The sequence below is a fragment of the Anolis carolinensis genome, chromosome 2 (genome assembly GCF_035594765.1).
Source record: "Anolis carolinensis isolate JA03-04 chromosome 2, rAnoCar3.1.pri, whole genome shotgun sequence".
Lineage (NCBI taxonomy): Eukaryota > Metazoa > Chordata > Lepidosauria > Squamata > Dactyloidae > Anolis > Anolis carolinensis.
In genome coordinates, this window is record NC_085842.1 from 122,182,384 (window position 1) to 122,207,277 (window position 24,894).

At 39.9% G+C, this 24,894-nt stretch overlaps 1 protein-coding gene across 15 annotated transcripts in view; it reads right to left on the minus strand.

Annotated features, from left to right (window-relative positions):
- The window catches only part of tenm2 (teneurin transmembrane protein 2), a 1,150,537-nt gene that overhangs the window by 611,434 nt on the left and 514,209 nt on the right, over window positions 1-24,894 (minus strand). The gene's annotated exons all lie outside the window — the stretch shown is intronic.

The following is a 24,894-nucleotide window of genomic DNA, read 5'->3' on the forward strand; positions in this document are numbered from 1 at the left end:
CTCACCTTATTTTTCAGCCTGAGTGTTCATCAGCAATTCTGGATACTGCTGACCAATGGCAGTTCTTTTCTGCATAACCTTCTTTGCAAAGAGACTGCAGTGGCCAGTTTTAAGAGGAGCTTTATGTAAAAGAGCTTTATGCTGCACCTCAAGAGTGCAAAATGTCTCCTGCATATGGCTAATGAACTCTGCTAAGGCTGAAAAAGAAAGTGGAGAAGGAGAAAGGGCTTTCTATCTTTTTCTAGTATGAACAAGAGATGGATCTTCTCTTCTCTGGTTCTTGTCAGTGTCTCTACCCTGGATCCCTAACAGAGGCTGTCTGCTTTCCTTGCTCAGTTCCCAACTATTTTTTTCAAGTCTACAGTCATTCTTTTTTCTCAGTTGCATTCCTTTCCCTATCTGTAACTGCATAGATGCAGACATTTTAAAATCAGTAATATAATGCATACCCTTCAAATAAATACTTTCTCTTTAGCTCATTCTAAGTACGGTTATATATTTTTAAAAGGAGCAGAAAAGATTTAATTGTGACATGCCCCTAGGTTTTACTTTTGGCTGATCCATGAGTCAGAGCAAAATTTTTGCCCCAAAACACACCTTCAATTTATACAAGAGGTTGACTGATACACAAGTATAAATGTATTCTTTGCCATTTAAATGTTGCTGTTCCCAAAGCCGTTCTGCTTTAAACTACTCTTATTGTTCTGCTTATTAATGAAACAGTTACCGTATACATTTATCATCTTCAATTATATATCTGACTTTGAACAATCTTTGCCATTGGGAGTAGTGAAATAAAACTAACATCTCTGCATACTTACCCATGCAGTTCATGTAACTGACCTAGAAATCGAGTTATATAATTTACTAGCTATGGAGGATATTGAAATAAAAGCACTGAAAACAAAACACAGAGAAATTACAAGCTTCATTTTTGTCTGGTTTTCAAAGACTCTAGGCACTGTAGTGGGAAGAAACAGTTATTTATTTCTAATCTGTGTGATAGCTGGCTCTCTTTTTATTTGCTTGGCAGGACCACTCTTCACCATGTTACTTTTTCAAGTGTGATTGTTTATATATTTTCTTCGTGCTGTTGTGTTACAAACAGAACAAAAGGCAAGAGCATATTTCAGTATTCTTCCCTTGTTCAAAATATTGCATTTACCAGAATGATGAAATGGCTTGTAGAAACAAAACATCAGTAGTTCTTTGGGGCACCATGGGGTTCTCTGAATACTTTTCAGAGCCTCTTCAGTGAGACAGTCATAATAGTCTCACTGCTTGCCTGCCATTCCCAAACTGGGCAGTAACAATGCAATAGACTGGGTGTGTTCAATAAGGCATTGTCTTTCACTGCAGGAACTAATGAAACCTAAAAGACCTAAACAGCAGGCTGGTGAACTAAGCATGCATTTGTTTTCACTGAGAATCTTTTACAACTCAGTTTCTTAGATGACTTGATTAGACAGCCTTGCTTTTTTTTTTTTTTGCCAGCCCACCAAGGACAGACATCATATTTGTGTCCATTGGTCATGACTTTCTTGTTGTGATTGTTGGAAACTCTCCAAAGATCAGCAGCTTATGAGTCAGTGACCAGCATTGATCCACGAACCATCAGTTTGTGTTACAACACATTAGAACTGTTTGGCATACAAGTAAGTGTTCTGTCCAATATACATTTATTAGGAATATTGAGAAACAGGGAAATACTCAAGATACTCTTGTAATGTTAGCAAAGAGAAAACTTACCTTTATTGTTTTGAGAAATTCATCTTGGAATAAGAAAAGATATATACAAAAGAATATTATCTACATTTCAATGTAAGAGCTTCCAAACACTGGCTCTCATTTATGGGTGTAAACCAGTAAGAACCAGGAGCCTCATGGTTGCTCTCTCCCAAGACAAAAGGAGGCAAGGTACTAGCTAACCTCTGGAAGAAAAGGGGAGTGATCTTTGCAAAGGAGTGAAAGGGTTGGGTACATTGACCACAGAATGAAACTGAGGGTGCTGCTACACTGCAGTTAAACGCATGCCAAAGTGATTTTAAAAACCACTTCGGGTATGTTTGAAAAGCTTGCTTTGGAGAGTGTTTAAGTCCCCTCCCCCCAAAAATGGGCTTTCCCGGTGGGGTGGCTACATGCCATCCCGGTAACTACTGAGATGGCACTCAGCCATTGCAACCCCCCCCCCCCCAAAAAAAAAAAACTACTCTTAAATTTTTTAAAAACTTACCTTGGCCCCCATTAAAGTGGTTTTGGTGTCCTCCTGATGCATAGAAATGATGTGCCAAGAGATGGATGGGGCCAAGAAGAAAAATTGCTCCCCCTATCTCCTGGTGCGTCATTTCTAATTTTTTTACAATCTTTTTTATTCTTTTTTACACTCTTTTAAAAATATCTGTCCAGGAGGACTCCAGGACCCCACAGGCCCAATATCCCATTAGGCCTTTCACGAAGGCCCGGATCTAATAAGGTATCTTCCTGCTTTGGATGTCTCAGGTAAAAGCATGATAGGCCCCACATTTTGGGGCCTGTCTGGAAGGGTCCTGAAGGTAAAACAAAAGGGCAGGGGTGCTCTCTAGGAGGCAACCATTGTTTGCCTTATCTGTTGCAGGCAGGCACACACTGTTTTAGTAAAATCAGTTGGAATAGACTCATTTGCTTACCTAGTTCAAGTTTTATCACATTGTTTATTCTAAACTGCTGAAATCTAGAAAGTCAGTGCTTGTCTAGTCCTCTTTCAGCATCTTCCCAATGTTAATACGGTTTAAAAATCCAATTAAATAGAGGACAGAAAGAAAAAAGGGGGTGGACAGATATTTTAAAAGAGAGCTTCTTTATGAGAGGTTTTGTTAATTGTAACTGTGTATAGTACAGACCCCCCCCCCCCGCAAAAAAAAAAAAGCATTCCATAGATTAATAAAGCCCCAGAGGTTGTTCCATATGTCATCCCTTCAGAAACCATCTTTGTTGTCCAAAAGAAAATGAAATATTGCCTTGCTATTAAAAATGAAAAGAAACTGCACAACTTTAGGGGTAGTAGAGTAACTACATTAAATCCATCAAGAAAGATAGTAAAATTTCCACCTGCACAGAATTGCAATGGCTATACTTTTGGCTTAGACCCATCTAAAAATAGCACTTACAAATTGCTAGAGATCTATTTCCCAGTTTGCCTTCTTGGGGTTTTAGGCAGAGCTTTTGCAAAATGGGGTGAATCTTGGAGTTGGGGTATGTTTACAGCTAAACTGCCAATCCAGGAAAAATTGTTTCAGAGCCTCTTGCCAAAAGAAATTATGTTCTTGAAATTGAGGAGTCTCGGAGTTTCGGGGTCACAGAAAGGGGACAGAGGGTTGCTGCAGGCTGCATGATAATTTAAGAAAACACCCCAGAAAGAAAATATGAACACTCATGTAGAAGCCAAGAGAGCAAGGAGTTACAAAGAGAGAGAAAAATGAGACTCCAGGATGACAATACAGATTGATCATCAGCAACAAAACAAAGGATTAGGTCAAACAAATAATTATTCATGGTTCCCATAAATCTACAGCTGCCACAGAATATCAGTCACATTCAGAACCAAAAATCCCTGAATATTTCCTTTTCTACAATGCATGTGTTCATCTCAAAATCTAAAATGTTGGTATCTGGAAGTAAAATGTTACTTGTGGTAATATTCTTACTGAAAGAGTAGGAAAGCGATCAAATTTTCTCAATTATGTTTAAACACAGGACTATAGAGAAGTGGCAACTGTGTTGATTCACTTCTGCCAGAGACTCAGCACTTATAGGATACTGTACAGATTTTTTTTTTGTCTAAATGCCACAGATCAAAGAACATTCAGCATCAGCATGAAAACTGAGTCTTCAGAATGATTTCTGGTCCCCAAACCAATTTCATCAAATAATTAACTGATCCCTAACATGAAAAGGTGGAAGAATTCCACAGGGATTCAGGAGAGATCAAAGCTTGTGCTGTGCCTTTTCCTCCCCCTTCTCGCTTCTTTCCGGACAGCCATCCATCCGACATCAGTAAGAGAACAGTCACATACATTGAGCCACTAGAGACCGACATCAAACAGACTTTCAAATAAATTTCCATTATTCCAACTTTTGCTGGAGAAATGTTATCTGGGAGGAGTAAAGAGGCAAGAGGCAGGGAAGATGCAAACAAGAAAGCAGCTAAGATATGATGCTAAGATGATATCATTTGGGGGGGGGGGATATAAGAATGTAGTACCCCTTCACACATACACAGACCACTGCCAGAAATAGTTTCATTTCTCAGATGAAGAAAAACTGAATATTAATCCAAAAATATATTTTCATATTGGCACTTTTTTGCTTAACCCACTTGCACTCAGCCTTTTGCTGTAACAACTAGTTGAAGAATTAGGGAAACTATAAAAAGGTTATTACAGTAGGCCCTACATATTCACAGATCCTGTACCTAAGGATTCAATTATCCATAACCTGAAAATATTCCCCCTCCTCTGCACTCTTACTGAGTGCTTACACTTTTATAAAAAAAACATGGATTCAGGGCCTGAATAGTTTGGAAGGAGTGGCGGGAAATTTAATGAATTATAATTGTCTGATTTGAAGTCTAGCAGCTGTTCTTGACCCACACAGGAAAGTGCTGAAAAAGGAAAGGAATGTAGATGGGTTGGCAATTGATGGCTCTGTTTCTTCCTGGCTGAAATGGAACAATGAGTCTCACCTGGCCATACAATGGGTGCAAGTGGTATTGGCACAGCCTCAATGGGGACCCCAGGGAGGGGGGTCTGATTTGGCAATTGGGATAAAGAAATGTTCACAGGAATAAAGTCAGATAAAATCTGGAAAAAACCATGGCTCTTCCTAAGCCCTTTATGTGTCTGTCAGGGCATTCTGAGGGGATTAGGGCTTTTCCTCAAACTAAATGTTGAAACATTTCCTGTGGTGTGGGGTGTATATGTGGTGTTTGTGTAAATTTTGGCAAGTTCATTGGGAAGTCACTGAAACTAGGAAAAGGGGATTGTGGGATCCATTGTTGATGCCTATGGAGCCACAAATTCCAGGGTTCATTTTGGGGTCCTGGTTTTCAGCAACACCCCCCAAAAGTCCAAATTTTGATTGTGCCATTTATTTTATAAGGGATGCAGTTTACTATGCCATTGTATACAATGAGCCTTGAGATTCATGGATTTTGGTATCCATGTAGGTTGTTCTGAACCAAACCAACTCAAACCAAGGGTCCACTGTATTTTGTAAGCTTGATGTCTATTCAAAGAAAAGGCAGGATCCATTCCTGGATCTCAGCTGGCGCAACAGAAACAGGAAGAGGAGGGGAAAGTAAACATTCTCCCCATGGTAGTAATATCCACAATCTGCCCAGAAATTTACCTCAGGTTACTGTAATCCAAATCAGATGTAGGCAATGCATATTTCACTATAGCATATGGCTCTCAGCATATAGGTCACTAAAATCAATACATATGTACTTGTTTTAAAAAGTGCCAATTTGGCTGACTTTTAGCTATCCCCAATAAGACTACCCTAGAACATAAGACTCTATGATATTTTTATGTGGAGTAATTTAAAATCAGAGGACATCAAATCCCAGGCATATTTTCAATGCAGTTTCAAATGAGAGGGTTCAAAACAAGGCTTCTAGAAAAGGTAAAACTCAACCATATCTTTTTTTTATGTATGTAAGGCTGACATCTGTGCCAAGCCTTCTTCAATATGCTTTTCTTGCATTCCGGTGTTGTTGTTGTTGTTGTTGTTGTAATGAGTATTATTAGCAGTAGGTGTTATGGATTCCAGTACAAGTAAATGTTGGAGCAGTTAGCACACCCCAACCGTAAAAAATTGATAATGTGCTAATGGATACTACATACTGACTGCAAAGAGTGGAAAGAACAGAAAACACTATAGGGATAACGTTTAGCTTTTAATTACTTTAAATGGACGTTTTATTCTCCCTTTTCTTTCTTTCCCTGTCATTGCACCCGGACGTTATCTATCTATGCACAATTAGCCACAGCGGAGTCTGAACTACATGTGCAAGGAACAGAGGCATTTGGAATGAGCACACAGATCAGGAATAGAGGCAACTTATACAGAAACTTATACAGATGTCATTCAGTTTGCTGGTGCCTCAGTTTCAGAAGGTAGGTGTGTGCAGTGTATTTTAATTTCTTCAATTGTGACTTCCATGCACATGCCTCATATACTGTGAAATCCTCAATTCTTTATTAGATCATGCTGAGCTAAGAGGATATGGGGATTCCAGAACCTAAGCTGTCCCTTGTGGTATTTTTGTAATATTTTCAAAGGATGACATTAGGCAGTAATACATGCCTGCAAGTGAGGAAAGTTTAACCTAATAACATGCAAAATAAAATTAATTCTCACATTGATAGAAACCTATTGTCAAAGAATTCATCATGTGTGTCTGCTTTTTTATTTGCAGAGTGTACTGTATACCATTCACATTTTGCATGTATACAAATACATGTATGCAGACTAACATTTAGTCATATATTTGATAAAGATTATCTTCAGATAAATCAGCCAATATGTGAATGTCATAGAAAATGATACCTATAGATAAGAATAAATAACTGCATGACGACTAATATCTCACTCTCTGTCTGTCTGTCTGTCTCTGTAAAAGTGCAAAATTAGTAGATGCTTCTGCAATAAATATAAATATGTTTTCTGAATGTCATATCTCCTAGCTGACACTGGTAAACACTGGTAAATGGTTACTTACTGATACAAGTCCTGACTATATTAAACACAATAAAAGATCAATTTTCTACTTTAATTTATCAAAGACAGTGCACTCCCAAGCAATAAACATCACAATTTCTTCTTTAAATTAGAACTACAACCTGTACCTTCCATTTCAACGAAGTAAATCATATTATATATTCTTTATGGAACATATATTTACCAACACATAACTTCCCTTCAAATGATTTCATTACAAGTCTATAGTGAGCACATTACAAATATTGGTTTTCTATATGGATTGTGTGAAGTATGTCTGGTGGAAATCCAAAACATCTTGGGAGAGTCAGGAAAAATAATGTTTCCAATTTTTCAAGTAATATACAAAGGGGTGAGATCCATGTCTTATTCCATATGATAATCCCTGAAAAATCTTTAAATATCTATCCATATTCAAAGTTTGAGCAATGTTGTAAACTGTTCAACTCCCTCCTTTGTAAAAGAGACGGAAGTATGATTCACTCATGTTGTTCTGATGCTTTCATGTAATGAAGTCACATATAGTGCCAGAGATTAATATGGTAAAATTAAGCTGAACATCTTACATAACAATAATGTATTTGCATTACACATACTAACTTCAGTTATAAGTAACAATGATAACAGAATGTGCAATAGAAATGACCAAGAAATTAATGTGCTCCACCAGCCATAAAGAAAGATGCAAGAATTCACAGGAAACCAGCTATTAGTGTACCGGTTTAATTTGTTTAGTTATTATCCTTTACACAGCTTCATTTTTATTTAAAACATACAGGAAGTTTTAAATGTAATTTCTGAAGCTCAGTGTGGGCACTTTTCCCTGAACATTTATGATCTTCCCAAAAGCCTCCATCCAAAAAACTATTATAAGATTAAATGGAACCAGGTGGGAAATTTAAGATAGTAACGATATTGCAGGCAGCAAAGACAATATGTAAATATCACTGCAGCTTCCCTGACATTAAATTAAACTAGGAAGGAAAATGAAATCAACGGAAGTATGAGATACTGAATTAATTTTTCCTTCAAATATTAAAAGTAATGAATTTTCTGCTCATTTCTAGGTTTCTTAAAGCTGCCTTAATACTAAATAGGTTAATTTTACTGTGTTCCTTAATTCATTTTTTTATACGACTATCTTCCTCTGAAGACCAACTGATCGTGTAATCAAATGAGGGTAATACAATGAAGTGTCATGGAAAGGAAATACCCAAAATGGTAATGTGGATTTGGATCCTAAAACTGAGGGCCAAAGCAAACATTACTCTGAAAATGTAGCTAGCTGGCAGCTATGTCTCTTTCCCTCTGTTGTAATAAACTAGAGAAAAGATTAGTTCTAGATCAGGTAGAGGCCTTCCTTTTAGTGGAGGTGACACAGATTGAGACTCATCACATCTCTAATTATTATTTTAAATAATTAATACATTGCTTTAATGCAGGATGGGGAGCAGGTATTCCAGCTGCTGTTGGCCTGCAATTTCCACATTCTATCCTCATTGGCAGTTCTGACAACCCTAAACCTCCAACATCATCTGGAGTGCAAGATACTTCCTCCACTTTGACGAATTACTATTTCGAATATGAATTCCCGTGAGGATCTGATCTGTATGAGGCCCATGTGAAGATCCAGATCACAAACAGGGTTCCTGTGCTTTGTTGTTGTATGCCTTTAAGTTGTTTCTGAGTTACCCTAAGGCAAATCTATCATGTGATTTCTTTGGCAAGATTTGTTCAGAGAGAGTTTACCTTTGCCTTTCGGTGAGGTTGAAAGAGTATGATTTGCCCAAGTGACATCCCATGAGTGAGCAGGGATTTGAACGCTGATCTCCAGAGGCATAGTGACATACTCAAAACATTACACTACACCCCCTGTGCTTACATGAGAGTAACAGTATTTATTTATTAATTATGAAATGGTGGCTGGTTGACTAAGGGTCTCATCATATTGAGGTCCAATTTGTGGGGGGATTTGCCAGGCAGCAAGGCAAATCCAGCAAGTGGCGGGGGAAATCATCACCTTGCGCCCTGCATTGTCCACATCGCCCCCTTACCCATCCCACTGGGGGAAACACTGCCACCCGGCTTTGCCTTGCGCTCATCCCATTCTTTCCTATAGAACATTGGAAGCTTCCCGTGTTCTCTGGGCAACATCCTACGATGCTTGCAGGACACTGGAAGCATGGATCCCCACTAGAAGTAACCCTACATTGTCTAATGAGTTCCAGCAGGCTCCATCCTCCATGCGTCCTGCAAATGTCCTTGGATGCTACAATTCTCTAATGTGATGAGGTCCTTAGAAAAGAGTACCTGTGGGAAAGAACTGGAAAAGAAGGACAACTATTTCATTGTATGAAAGAACAGCAACATATTTGTGTCGACTGGGTATAATTTTCTCTATCTTTCCTGGAAGCTTGCCAAGGACCACTGGCCTATGGTTCAATGACTGGCACTTATCCATGCACCACCCCTGCCATAATGTTTTGATGTAGAAGATCATTAGTTATGCATCTACAGTACTGACAATCCAACAATGGTAAGACACCTCAAAGAAACTTCTGTGATTCTATGGCTGCTGAAATACATGTAACCTCCAGCTTCCTCTGTTTGTACCTAGTTTCCTAATTATTTTCCTACTTAAACTGGTTAACATACGCAGTACATTCTCATATATGCTCCCAGGAAGCGATCAACTTAATGTTTAAATGAGGCATAAATGGATGAAATGTAGCATGCTGTAGAGCAACACTGTCTCTCAATATACTCTCCCACATTAACATGAGTATGCATTTTCTCTTCTGTTTCTGCAATTACAGATCCAACAAGCCTATGCTCTCTATTGACTTAAAACAGAAGTCAAAAATTCTAGCGTTTCCAGGATGAAAATAGGAGACATAGTTGTATCAAAAAAGGAATTTTAGCTGGTGTTTCTGGTCATACAGCCAAATAACTAGAAACACTTGGTGAACTTGCCATTTCTGAAAAATGATTAGAAGTACTGTATATACTTGAGTATAAGCCTAGTTTTTCAGCCCTTTTTTTAAGACTGAAAAAGCCCCCCTCAGCTTATACTCAGGTGAGGGTCCTGGTTGGCTTATATTTGGGTCAGCTTATACTCGAGAATATGTGGTACATTATTTTTCTCTATTATTATTGGTATTATTACATTTATTATTTTTCTCTATTATTGTTGCTACTATTATATTTATTTTACTTTATTTTTATTATTATTAATGCATTTATTATTTCACTCTGATCTTATTATTATTACATTTATTATTTTACTCTATTTATTATTACATGTATTATTTTTCTATATTAATTATTATTATTACATTTATTATTTTACTCTATTATTATTAAAAGGATACATAAGCACATTTAAATGGAAGAAGATGAGGATAATGATTTAATTAGAGTTGGACAGTCTTATCTTAAATTTGAGCTTTATATAAATATTCAAAAACATTTTATTGGTATCTATTTTTATGTCTGAAATTTAACACTCTCGGCTTATATTTGAGTCAATGTTTTCCCAGTTTTTTGTGGTAAAATTAGGTGCCTTGGCTTATATTTGGGTTGGCTTATATTCGAGTATATATGGTATATTTTCATTCTGGCAACCCTATTTTCCTCCAAATATTTTGTGAACTCATAAAAGAGGAAAGAGCAAATGTTTCTGCCTATGTGGCAGAGGGCTCTCAAAATGTGTTTAGGTTTTCATTAATCACATAAACTTGTGCATCAAAGTACATTAGACCTGAGGCTTTCTATTTTTAGCAGCTTCTGCCCACTATCTGCTGCCATTGCTCAGGGGCTCCCACAGTAGATGTAACGTAGAACCAACCTTGATGGGAAGGAGAGTCTACAACTGTAATTAGGAAACCTTGTTTTTGTGACTGGTGAAATTAGCGCCTGTTTATATATGACATACACATGAACCCTTGTTGACATCTTGAGGATAGGGAAATGTATCTGCTAATCAAAACATGTAATTATGTCCTATGAAGCTGAAGTAACACACTGAGCCCTTGAATATTGTACCGTTAATGAACAGGGAAATTCATTTATCCAATCACCTCAAGCCGTCCTTTCATGCTGATTCCCTGATCTCCATACCAACAGAGATTTGGGGGAAGCCAAGGTACTTGTACATCAATCGAAGAACAGTGAACATAATGTCAAATATTTTTCATTAAATAATATGCCTTTATTACAAGGGGGACTATTTTTCTTTCAGTTTCAATCAATGGAATGAAAGAACAAGGAGCAAAAATATAAACACATAACGTTTCTAATATTTATAATGTTTTTGACCTTGAATCATCTTTTTGCCATTAATGAGATTGAAGATGCTGACTTTATAAGTTAGAGAGGGTTAATTCTTAAAGGGGTTGATAGAGAAACACACAAATAAAAAGAAAAAGAAAAAAAGGATAAATGTATAAACCATGTCTGAATTTCCTTTCTTTATTATAATTTGAAATAAAATAAATAGTTTGGTTCAAAAGTAATTTATTTGCACATTGAGAAATTGCAGTTTATAAAATGCCTAATAATATTCAGAAATTGCTAATTTCTTGGAAGAATATGTGTTTGCACCTTATTTTTTTTATTTTTGGGTTATTTAATAATGGTTTTTTACTGAAATGATATTTTTCTTTACTGTTGTAGTGTAGAACGAATCCTATGTAAAATCATCCCACGTATTTTTGACATTAATATTGAAATCTGAAATGTATACGTAGTCTAAAGTCTTTACTTTGGAATCCTTAGGCATCCTTTCCTGTGAAAAGAAACATCAGACCTATTGGTTAAGAACACTTGCCTAAGGATTTAATTCTTAAAATACATGTCAGATCCCCTCACATCAGGCTATGGTCATTAATGAATAAGGATATACAGGTGGCACTAATACTACATAAAGGCACCACGCAGTGATTGTGAATTGCTATTCTTATTGTTGTGCCTGATGGGTTACAACGTCAGCAACAACATATCAAGCACAAATACTCTGCCATATCCTTTACTTTTTCATGCCTTCAGTAAGTGTATGAAAAGGGAGGCATGTCACTAGTGACAGGACACTATTTTCAATATGGAACCTTTCCTGACAGACATTGTTATGGAAATCTTTTGTGTCCCTGTGTGGGATGAGGGGTTACTTCCTAGCTGGAAACAAACCTGAAAACAAGGGTAAACCATTTAAGGTCAATGTGAACAACACAGCCAGAGCATGTGTGTAGTTATACATGTCTTGCATAAAAAAGAACAGCAAGTTCATAACATACCCCACACCGAGGGTCAGGCAGACTCATTTTTTCAATGCTAGTCTCTCCCGTTTGCCTAGAAAAAACGTTTCCAATTAAAAGGAGAAAAGAGTGCCGATGAACTCTCTTGCTGCCTTCTGTAGCTTTTCTGAGGGGGAAATGATGGCAGAAGAACGAGAGACAAAACTAAGCAGAGGTGTGTTACCGTCTGGAGAGATTTAGCTCCCATGGATTAACATGATACTAAAGATGGGTAAGGAGCACCAGGATGAAATACTATGAAATCCGGCAGATTTTCCTCAGTGTCACTCTGGAAAAAGCAGTATTCTCTCACCCTCCTCTCCGCTCCCCACCCCACATTTAACTGTCAACAGCATCTTGCTTTTCTCCCTCTTTATTACTGGAAGAAAAGCTGTTTCAAGGGCAAATTCTAGCCTTAAAACAGACTAAAATGGTCTTAAAAACAAATGTTCTATCCAAAACATTGAGGCTGGCTATCACCTACTTTACCCCTTGTCAGAAGGTGGTATCAGCCATCAGATATTCATCTAAGCTCCACAATTGTCATCAATGCGTATCAAATTGCCTGAATTTGGGGGTCAGGGTGTGGCTCTGTCAACATGTTTAGCCTTCATTAGTATATCTCATTGAATCATACCTTTGGAAAAAGCAAAGAACTTGCCTACTGCAACACCTCTGATAGTTGATACCCTGCTTTAGCTTTAAACAATCTTAAATTTTAAACAGTTATTTTTCTGGATAATTTCCAGAATTCCCCAAACAACATGACTAATTGTCTATGCTGTTATGCAAATTCTGGGAGTTGTAATGTAAAGAACTAATTTTCTCAAGATCTGTTTTTGCCTGTAATATGGCAAAAGACCCAGTAGTTAGAGAGATTAAGCCATGGGCCAGTCAAGGCCTGTGCCGTAAGTAGTCAGGGCCGGCCCCACTAATGAGGCACCTGACGCCGCCGCCTCGGGCGCAGGCCCGGGGGGGCGCCGTCAGGCTGGGCGGGAGGCGGGGCACCGCCCTGACGGTGCCCCGCCTCCCGCCCAGTGCGCCCTGGCCCGTCTGGCCTGCTAGAAAAGGCCAGACGGGCGAGCGGGAGTAGCGTGGGAGGCGGGGCCAGCTCTGACGCCGCTCCCCCCCCCCCGCCCAGCGTGCCTTGGCCCTGCCTCCCACGCAGCGTGGGAGGCGGGGCCAAGGCACGCTGGGCGGGGGGGGGGGGAGCGGCGTCAGAGCTGGCCCCGCCTCCCACGCTACCCCCACTCGCCCGTCTGGCCTTTTGTAGCAGGCCAGACTTCAGCGGAGGTTCCTCCAGGCCGCAATCGCGGCCTGGAGGAACCTCCGCTGAGTCTGGCCTGCTACAAAAGGCCAGACGGGCGAGCGGGGGTAGCGTGGGAGGCGGGGCCAGATCTGACGCCGCCCCCCCGCCCAGCGTGCCCTGGCCCCGCCTCCCACGTTGCGTGGGAGGCAGGGCCAAGGCACGCTGGGCGGGGGGGGGGGAGCGGCGTCAGAGCTGGCCCCGCCTCCCACGCTACCCCCGCTCGCCCGTCTGGCCTTTTGTAGCAGGCCAGACTCAGCGGAGGTTTCTCCAGGCCGCGATTGCGGCCTGGAGGAACCTCCGCTGAGTCTGGCCTGCTACAAAAGGCCAGACGGGCGAGCGGGGGTAGCGTGGGAGGCGGGGCCAACTCTAGCCCCGCCCCCCCGCCCAGCGTGCCCTGGCCCCGCCTCCCACGCTGCGTGGGAGGCGGGGCCAGGGCACGGGGGCGGGGCCAACTCTGGCCCCGCCCCCTCACTATTCGCCCTGGCCCCGCCTCCCACGCAGCGTGGGAGGCGGGGCCAGGGCACGCTGGGCGGGGCCAGGGCGCCGGTGGCGGGGGCGCTTTTCAGCACCCCCGCTTTACATCAAAAAATATCTCCGGCCGGCCCTGTAAGTAGTCAAGGCAAATCAGGGAGAATTGGAAGGAGAATAAAAAACAGCACCAAGGTCAAAACAGAGTCCTACCAGGAAGCCAGCTGAGTGGCATCCAAAACCAAACAATAGTCCATAATCTAATGTATCAAGCAAGGAGATTCCAGGAGGTAAAGTCAAACACTATCCAAGGTCATACATCACTTGATCGATTGAGGCAAAGTTTGAAAATGCAAAAGTTAGCAGAGAAATACAGGACTTTCATTGTTACCTAATGTCCCACTGGCCCAGGACTGAGGTTTATATTCTCTGTCCAGGGCTCAGCTGCTGGCAAAGCTCCTATAGTACTTATAATAATTCTTTCCTAGCAGATGAAAACTTTGCTGAGTACTGTACTTCTAAAGAGTTTGGAGTGCAGAGTGCAGAGTGGGACTTCCTCTTTAGGATCTGAAGCTGAATTGTCTCTACCTACATCTCCAGAGACAACCCCTTACCTGGCTTTGGTTCTTGTGGCTTTAAGTTTTATACTGCATCATCATTTTATCTCACAGTAATTCAAATGGCAAAAAGCGTCAGTAGCTATAGAAGAGGAAAGGGATCTAGGATTCTTAGTAGACCACAAGCGGAGCATGAGTCAACAATGTGATGCAGAAGCTTAACAAGCCAATATGATTCTAGGTTGCATCAATAGAAGTATAGTGTCTAGATCAGTGGTTCTCATCCTGGGGTCTCCAGATGTTTTTGGCCTTCAACTCCCAGAAATCCTAACAGCTGGTAAACTGGTTGGGATTTCTGGGAGTTGTCGGTCAAAAACATTTGGCGACCCCAGGTTGAGAACCACTGGTATAGACTGAGGGAGGGCATAATCCCACTCTATTCTGCTTTGGTTAGACTTCACCTAGAATACTGTGTCCAATTTTGGGCACCACAATTTAAGAGGGATATGGACAAGCTGGAAAGTGTCCAGAGCATGGTGACCAAATTGATGAAGGATCTGGAAATGAAGCCCTATGAGAAATGGTTTAGAGAGCTAGGCATGTTTAGCTTGAAGAACAGAAGGGGACCTGATACCATGTTTGAAACGATGACACAAACGATGGCAGCCTGTTCTTTAGTACTGTGGAGACTAGAACATGAAGCAATTGTTTCAAATTGCAGGAAATGAGATTCCACCTAAACATATGGAAAAACTTTATGATGGTAAGAGTTGTTTGGCAGTGGAATATGCTACCTCAGAGTGTGGTAGAGCCTCTTTCTCTGGAGATTTTTAAACAGAGACTGGATGTCCACCTGTTGAGAGTACTTCTGCATTGCAGGGGTAGGTTTGGATTGCCCTTGTGGGTCTCTTTCAGCTCTATTATTCTATAGTTTTAAATGATGCATTACATAGAATCAAAGGATCAACATCTCTTCATCCAGGTGGTTGGGACTTCAGCTTCCAGAAATCCTGTGCACTGGCTATTGGCTGAAAGTTGTGGGAGGTGAAGTGTGTGGTCTCATGCTCCAAGGCTGTTATCTGATATAGCATAAGGATTCATCTGGATGACTGAAGATTGAGAACTATTGTTTGAATGGTTAGTGGGTAAATGAGGTAGTTGGGATGAGAAATTGTCGTTTATATATGAGCCTCAACCCATGGAAATATCAGGGCAGGTGAATCAGTGTAGCGTCAGGTAGCAAACAGATTTGCTTGTTGTGTAGTACAACATATACATAGAGTTGAATTTTATCTTCTTTAGAGTATAATATTTTTGACATAAGATTTCTTCACAGTATATTCAATTCTATTTCTTCTTTTGGCTCTTTTTTGCCTTTTTGTTAAAAGAAGCACAGAATGATGTATGCCAAAGTCACAAAAAACACAATTCATATCATTAATACTTTAAAGCGTTCACTAATTATTGTAAACACGGGTAAGTCCAAATAATAATTAAGGGAGAATATTGCATCGAAATGACTGAGCATCCTGTTAACGTATGTTTAATTATTGAAGCAAAGTGTTAGCAAGAGGATTGCTGCATAAATCTGTTTGCACATGGATTCATGTGCTTGTATCATAATTATTCACAGCTGTTGGACTTTTAAAACCATATTAGGAATTTAATTGAAAAACTTTCACTCTGACTTTTAAAAAGACACACACACACACATATACTTGAAAACACTGCCAACAAATAATGTGTAAGTTTTAAATAAAAAAGCTTTGAATTTCCATTACATATATTCTATATTTTCTATGGATTGCTTAATAGAATATATTTTCATAAAACAAGCAAGATGATTGTGAGAATAAGCCACAAATGAAAACATGTTAATCTTGGAAGTGTCTCTTATGGAACAACTTTGCTCATTTACACACAGTGCTAGATACTTCTGGGCAGGCATGCATATGGTCAAGCTTAGAAACCAGCTACAGTCTCTGCCCCAAGTGCTGGTCTCCATGCTTGCATAAATTTCAAATACTCATTGTATTCTGCCCTTGCTCACAGCTTTCTGGAAACATAATGTAGGTCCAGCCATATATACATAAGGCTTCTTTTGGGTGGCACAAAAGGGGGAGAATGAATACCCTGTTTCCCCGAAAATAAGACAGGGTCTTATATTAATTTTTGCTCCCAAAGATGCACTAGGTCTTATTTTCAGGGGATGTCTTATTTTTCCATGAAGAAGAGCTCACATTTATTGTTGAACAACAAAATGAACATTTATTATAAATGTAAAGTAGTTGTTATCACAAACCAGCATAACCAGACAAACTATGAATCCTATCAAGAATTTCTTGTTACTACCATTATTTACATGTACAACAATCTATGGTACCTCTTGCAATTTAGGTTTCACAAGGTTTTCACGCTGATTTCTCTCTATTCTACTTTCAATGTAGTCATGAATGATGAATAATATAATATACTATAATAATAATATGATAATATAATAATAATATAATGATATACAATATATTAATGAGATAATATAATATAGGATATAATAATAACAGAATATGATAATAATATGGTATTAATAGGATAATATAATAATGGGATATAATAACAGAAAGCATAATAATATAATAATAATAGGATAATATAATAGAATAATAGAATGGAATAGAATGATATAAAATATATTAATAGGATAATATAAAATGGAATATAATAATAATAACAGAATATGCTAATAATAATAAAATAATAATATGATAATATAATAGAATAATAGTACAGAATATAATGATATAAAATATATTAATAGGGTAATATAAAATGGAATTTAATAATAACAGAATAATAATATAATAATATGAAAATATAATAGAATAATAATAGAATAATAATATAATGATATAATAATAATAATAGAAAAATATAATATAATGATTTAAAATATATTAATAGGATAATATAATAATGGGATATAATAATAGTAACAGAATATGATTATAATAATATGGTAATAGAATAATAGTATAAAATAATCAGTTTCATGGCATAGGATAGGAATAAGGATGAGAGGAGAATCCCAATGCGTCCTGTACCTTTAAGGAGCAGAAGCCTTGGGGACGAGTGGAAAGCCCTCTTTCTTCCCTCCCACCCTCCCTTGCCTGGGCTCCAGGAGCCAATCAGAAGCCTCTGGGAAGAAGGGAGCATGGCCAGCATGGCCTTGTCTCGGAAGGAAGAAATGGCAGCGCAGCAGCAGCCACGGAAGGTTTTTCAAGCCGTGGCTGGGGGACAGGCAAGGCAAGGCAGGGAGGGAGGCACAGAAAGCAAGCACTTTCTCTCCCTCCCTCCCTCCCTCCCTCCCTCCGGTGTGTGTATGAGTGCTGCTTTAGCCCTGCAGCCATGCTTCCCAATGGAACTCTGCTGCAGCCTTAGTTGCTAGGTCTTACTTTCAGGGGAGGCCTTATATTTGGCAATCCCCCCAAACCCCTGCTAGGTCTTATTCTTTAGGGAGGTCTTATTTTCGGGGAAACACGGTAGGACCGAGAGTTTGAATATGATGTTTTTAAAATGTGGACTGTGGTGTGGAACAGGATGCCCTCTGTGTCTGCTACAAGAAAATGTCTTGGGATAGGATTACAGCTAAGTATCAAAATGTTTTATAACAGCAGATTTTGGAGAGACAATAAAAAGGTTTTTAAAAATAATCTAAAGGGACAAAGAGGGAAGGATGCTGTTCCTTGTTGCTGTGTATTTTCAAATTGTTTCTGACTTACGTGAACCTACCAGAGAGTGTGATTTGCCAAAGATCACCTAGTGAGTTTCCATGGCTGAATAGGGATTTGAACTCTGATTGCAAGAGTCACAATCCAAGCTCAAACCATGCTGACTCCGAGGCTTTTACATTTACAGATATTACTAGTTGTTAAGAAAGAGGTACTCAATATTTTTGCAAGCAGAATACTCCCCACAAACATCCTACTTTCGATTGTCTCATTTCCCTGTTGGGAATATGTCCCAGCAAAACATATTATATAAATATTGGTCACATTTTGACTTTTTCCCCGCTATTCAGTAAAAGAAAACAGCAGAAGCCAAACCATTCAGACACAATTCAGATGGGAAAAAAACACAATAAGAACGCCACAGAAATCGTACTTCAACAGGCTATGAAACTGCTCTCCCCACACAGATACACACAACTAAACACTAATTGCAGGTCAAACTCAAATGGAAAGAGGGAGACATTTTTGATGGACTGGACAGTTATCCAGTGTGGCTTCATGCTCCAAGGCTGTTATCTGATGTAACATAAGGAGTCAGTAGGCTTATGTGGACTCTTTCCTGCCCCAAACTCACCAAATGAACCTTGGTGAATTTGTTGGAAAGGCAAATAAATAATAACTGGCCAGCAGTTTCATTAGCTATGGAGCTTTGGGAATGCAGAACAATGATAATTCTTCTCCCAACACTCTGAAATTGACCTTCGAAATGGCTGGGCATGCCAATCCAACTGTCCTGATTTGGCAGGAACAGTCCCAATTAATCCTCGACCATCTCATCTCATTTTTTCATTTGCTTTTAAGATGTACTAGTTCCTCTCTTCTCTCCACACTTTCCATCTGTGTACTCAGCTCATTTTCAATGGTATAACTGAGTCCACAGTGCAAAGTAATTTCCACTCCATTAATTCAGTAGGAGATAAGAGGAGAGGACCAAATCTTGGTCTTCCATGTAAGCTGAGGGAAAAGCAAACTGCTGTGTCCCCTCCTAGCTTGTGCCTTTGTCATTACAAACTTTTGCCATCTTGACCATATGACTGTTGCTTGGCCACACGTGTCCCAGTTGTCATCTGAGAAATGTTGGAGAGCATGTTGGGGAATATGACAAATCCTTTAGAATTTTTTCATTCCTCTTAGGAAGCAGTATAAAGAAAGGCCTAGCCAATGTTGATAATGTAGAAATGTGGAAGACCTTTCTAAACTAGGTGAGGATATATGTAGATTATCACATTTATTATTTTATTCCTTAGAAAGCTACAGTAGACATTAGCACTGGAAACATTTAGCAATATTCTCCAAAGGAAGACTACAATCCCAGTGGACTTTAGTTTCTGCAGCTATTTTTATTGATAAACTTGAGGATAGATGTGCACGTCTAGTTGAAACTAAAACCCTGTTAAGGCATCATATATCACTGCTTCTTCTGCACAAGGAAGGCAGTGTTTAGTGGTGCCATACTTTTTTACCTTGACTGTTTTCCCACATGAAGAAAAAGAAAACTTCACTTTCCAGGATTTTAGTAGGCATAAACTAGACTTCACACAAAACAGAAACTTTCTTCTTCACAATCAGCATGTTCCATGTGAGGAAAATGAGCCACAGGCCCTCTGAGACAATATTTACAAAGCAGAACTGCTTTTGGGGTCAGGGAGGGAGGAGATCCTTTCAAAATTGAGGATATAAGGTCAAAATAGACATTATAGACTAATCTCGGGCTATCTGAATATGACCACTGGTAAACATTTTGTATTGAACAGATAACAATACAAAATTACAATACGCTTATTCAGCTAATGAGATGGACTTGTCTGGCTTTTGTATCCGCAAAATTTCTAATAGCATGATCAAAATTAATTTCTCTGGCTATGCTTGATTTAATACTCAAGTCTTACTAAACCAACAACTTTGGTTTGATACAGAATGTACCATAAAAAGTTCTTGATATGTCTAAGAACTTTCTGCTGATGCTACTGTATCTGGAATTGTCAATGATATTCCAAAACTAATGCAAACATCTGGAAATATCTCACAAAGTTTATAGTCAATGTCAATATGAGCTAAGAGCAACAACCAGAATTCAGAAGTCTAAGTGAATACACCCCATTTCATAGGGTAAAATCAGAGCCGGCCTGAGGTAATTTTAAATGTTAAGCTAAACAAAACTTTGCAACCCCCCCCCCCGTGCCACGGGAGGCGTGGCCATGCGCTGTGGGAGGCGGGGCATGGCCAGACCTGGCCCTGCCTCCCGCGCCCTGGCCCCACCTCTTGCGCAGTGTGGGAGGCGGGGCGTGGCCGCGCATTGTGGGAGGCGGGGCCCCGCCCAGACAGGCCCTCGCCTCCCATCCCGCGCGCCCTGGCATAGCCAGCCAGGAAGCGGCGGGAAAGTCCTTCCAGGCCACCCTGGCTGGCTGGGCAAGGCCATCTGGGCCAGGGTGAGCAGCATGGGAGGCGAGGCCAACCCTGGCCCCACTTCCCACACAGCTCGCCCTGACCCTGCCTCTTGCGCAGCATGGGAGGCAGGCCCAGGGTGCGTGGTATGGGAGACGGGGCACCGCCCAGACGTGGCCCCACTTCCCGTGCTGTACACCCTGGCCCAGCCGACCAAGCCGCAGCTAGAAAGTCCTTCCAGGCCACAGCGAAGTCCCAGCCAGGCTGGCTGGGCCTTCACCGCGGCCTCAAAGGACTCCCTCTGCAGCCTGCCTGGCTGGGCCAACCCTGGCCCTGCCTCCCACGCAGCGCGTCCTGACCCCGCCTCTTGCGCAGTGTGGGAGGCAGAGCCAGGGTGCGTGGTGTGGCTGTGTGACGCGGGAGGCGGGGCACTGCCCAGACGTGGCCCCACCTCCTGCGCCGCTCGCCCTGGCCCGGCTGCAGCGGGAGAGCTCGCTCATTGCCAAACAAGCCTTCCTGTTCGATGGCGAGTGAACCCATGGTCCCCGCCGGGGGGGGGAACCTCGACGGTGCCCCCGGGGACCGTGCGCCCGAAGCAGGCGCTTCAATGGCCTCTATGTTGGGCCGGCCCTGGGTAAAATGATCAATTCATTTAATGTAAAAATAGACAGGTCTTGATAAAAAGCCAGAAAAATACCTGAAGATACCTGAATACATGTTTGTTAACCTTTGTAGAATAATGCAATGGAAGGTGAATAGGGATGGGGGTGGGGTAAAGGAGAGGTCCATCAGAAATGCACTGGTCCCTTCTTGTCTCTCCAGGCCCCAGACCAAAGTATTTGCCAGAGCCAAAGGATCCCATGCCCCATGTTGGGGAAAAAACTACACAGAGTTTAACTTACTGGGGATGTGAAACATGATTGTTTGATTTGCAGTTCTGAACTAGCAAGCAAAAAACACACAAAAACTGTTTCAGATGTTGCTGTTCTGTAACTCCAGCTCTGGCACCGGCCCCAGCCCCAAGCAGTATGGCAAGAAGGTGGAGTTATTGATCAATAATATCTGTACAGTCACATCCTTATATAACTAACAGTTTAAGAAAAGTGGATAAGTCATCTCAGACCAAGTTGGGCTCCTTCCACTCATTCACAATTTCATCTTTAGACTGGCAGTGCTAAATATTGGTGCCAAAAGAGGAGAAATAATCTCCCTTGCTGATAGGCTTTAAGTGGAACACATTAAAATTGTTCTATTTCATTATTGTTGTTAATCTCTTACTGTGACTAATTTATACATTAAACTTTATCATAGGTATGCATGTATAGGAAAAAAAGACAGAACATATATAGGGATTGGTACTATTTACAGTTTTAGATATTCTCTGTATGTCTTGAAACATATCCCACATGGAGAAGTGGGGGCTACTGTACCCAAGCTGAGAACATTAGTGAGCTGATCATTGTGTTTTGAAATACAGTGTTCCCTCACTTATCGCTGGGATTAGGTTCCAGGACCACCCGCAATAAGTGAAAATCCATGAAGTAGGGACACTATATTTATTTTAGTAGTTATACACTATTTTAAGTCTTTATCAACCAATCGTGTGTTGATAAATTGTCTCCTTCTCCTCTCGTTGCAGCTTGGGCTTCTTTTCTCTCTTTTTGGCTTCTCCTTCCTCCCTTCCTTAGGCTGTAAATTGTAATTTTTTATTATTTATAATAGTCTTTTAGAGTTTATTGAAAAACTGCGAAACAGCGAATCCGCGAAAAGTGAAACGCAAAGTAGAGACGGAACACTGTACTATATGTATAATTTTATCTTTGAACACTTATCTGGATTATCGCTAGATGTAATTTATTGTAACTAGAGTGGGCAATCTGAAACTTGCACAAACAGTGTTATGAATCTTTTCTTGGTTAGTTATTTGAAAACAACATACAGCAAGCTGTGACATTCTGCAAAATTATAGAATGCTTCAAGGAGTGTTAGAAACCATAATAAATGTTAGAAACCATCCGAAAAACAATGAATGAACATAATGGACTCCTTGTGGAAAGGAAAAGTGAGGTATAAGTAATAATAATAATCCAAGAATGTATGAAGCTATAGCACATGTTTTAGTAAAAACACACCTCCAATTATTAGTTATTTGATCTTTTCATTTTGAAAAAGTTTAGAAAAATGCTTAATTTTTATCAGAAACGCTACTTGAAGGGTGAGACCATATGGATGTACAGAATTCTTAGCATATCACCTTTTTCTGCTTATTGACACTAACGAGATTCGAAATAGGGAGTGGTAAATAAGACAATGAAAAAAGACCTCTTTGACTTAAAATGGCAGCATTTTTCTGAGTTGATATCCTAATTAGCATTTCTGCATATTCACATTTATGTGCAGTCTTTTAAAAGTTCAGTAAATGTTGCAAAAAACTAATAACATTATGTGGGTTCTGTGTGCCTTTCATCAATTGGTCTGTCTTTCCTTTCCTTTGGTGTGCGAATGTATATCCTTTTGGGTACAGGAAGGCAAAACATGCCAGTTTTGCATAGAGACAAACTGGAGATAATGTCACTAAAATGTATAGGAGGAGGAGAAAATAATCCCAAGAGGCCACCTTGCTATGGCAAGTTAGTCTTACTCAATAAATACTTCAACAACCTGACATACCCTCCAATTGTCCAAATTGTTCCTCTGTCCCATTTTTCAGTTGGTTTTATAATATCCCAGTTTTTATTTTCTCCTTCCACTTTCCCTCTTTGTTCTCAGCTTATTTTAGTTCCTGCAAATTGAGCTCAGAATGCTAAAGTAGTCTAAATTCAGCTCTTCCCAATGGACTCAGGTCAAAGAAATTGCCTTCTTTGACCTGTGTGCTCTTTCTCATGAATGGCTTTTGCCATCTTGACCACAATCTGATATTACTTGGCCACATGTGACCTGGGTTTCACCTGTGAAATGTTTATGGGTTTGCTGTTATATATTTCCCTACAACCAGATGTTGTTGGACTGCAACCTGTCAAAGCTACCCAGTATAGCTAAGGGAAGAACAATGAAAGAAGCAGTTCGGCAATGTCTAGCAGCCATATCTTCCCCAGCCCGGAGTTAAGTGATTATATTCTTTCAAGTACCATATATGAAGGTGGCAAACAATGACTTGAGAAGAGATGGGTCTATCAAAGCATGACAAATGGGACACTTCCAGTCAGATGTAATGTGCTTTAAGCACATTGCAATTAGGGTCAACCTTAGACATTTTGTTGCCTGAGGCACTAACAGTGCTGCAGAGATTAACTGCAGCATTCGTAAAGGGAGAGCATTCTCCTAAACATCTGATATATGTGCAAATATGTCAGATATATCAAACTTATTACACAAGTACATAATTGGTGCATATAAACCAGTTTTTCTGTTTTGAAAAAAAAAACCCTTCTGTTTTTCATCAGTTCATTTTTAAAGGGTATGACAGACATAATCTAGCCCTAATGGCAAACACAGAACGGTGGGTTTTCTTTCCATAGGTACATTTTACTGTAAACATACACAACTATTAGATAACTGATTTTAAAAACCTAAATCGCATTTGCTCAATGAATAAAACGTAGAAGCACAGATGTTTTCTCCATAATTAATTCATAAATATATGTGTTTCTGGGTGTTTACTACTGATAAAAACATCTAATTTAATATATCCCGGCCTCTTCCATTGCCTTTTGTCCACATACTCAATTGCCACTAATTACGGCACCTTTTCCTTTCTAGGAAAGCCTGCCAAGTGAGTCCCTCTGGAGTCAATGTCACAACGACTCCTCCGACAAGCCAACAGGGCATCTGTAAACTTCACTGTGACTACCTTCTCCCAGAGGGATGAGCTTGTCACTTGAACAACTGTATTCCCTTCTGAATCAGCGGTACGTCTGTATATCCCATTCTGATCTCTAAATCAACTTGTCTATTTGGCAGACAGTTCTGCCTACCATATTCACAGCTGCCAAGTAATTCCTATGCTATGTTAATATTTAAATCTTACAGCTGAATATTTTATCACCTGCATTCATAATTTCTTACTGCACAAAGAAATATCAAATTAGTGTGTGAATTTGCATCAGGCTCTTGTAAATGATAAGATGTTCGCATAAGTACTGCCTAATTTGTTGGGAACATTGGTGGTGGTGGTTGTTTTTAAAAATATATTAATATCACATTTGAATAAAGATTACTTACTAAAGCAAATCAATAGACATTAACTGTTGATGTATTACTTCTCCCTAAGTTTACCCAATTTCCTACAAATGATCAAACCAAATCTATGTCCCACATAAATGTCAGTTGAAGACACAATA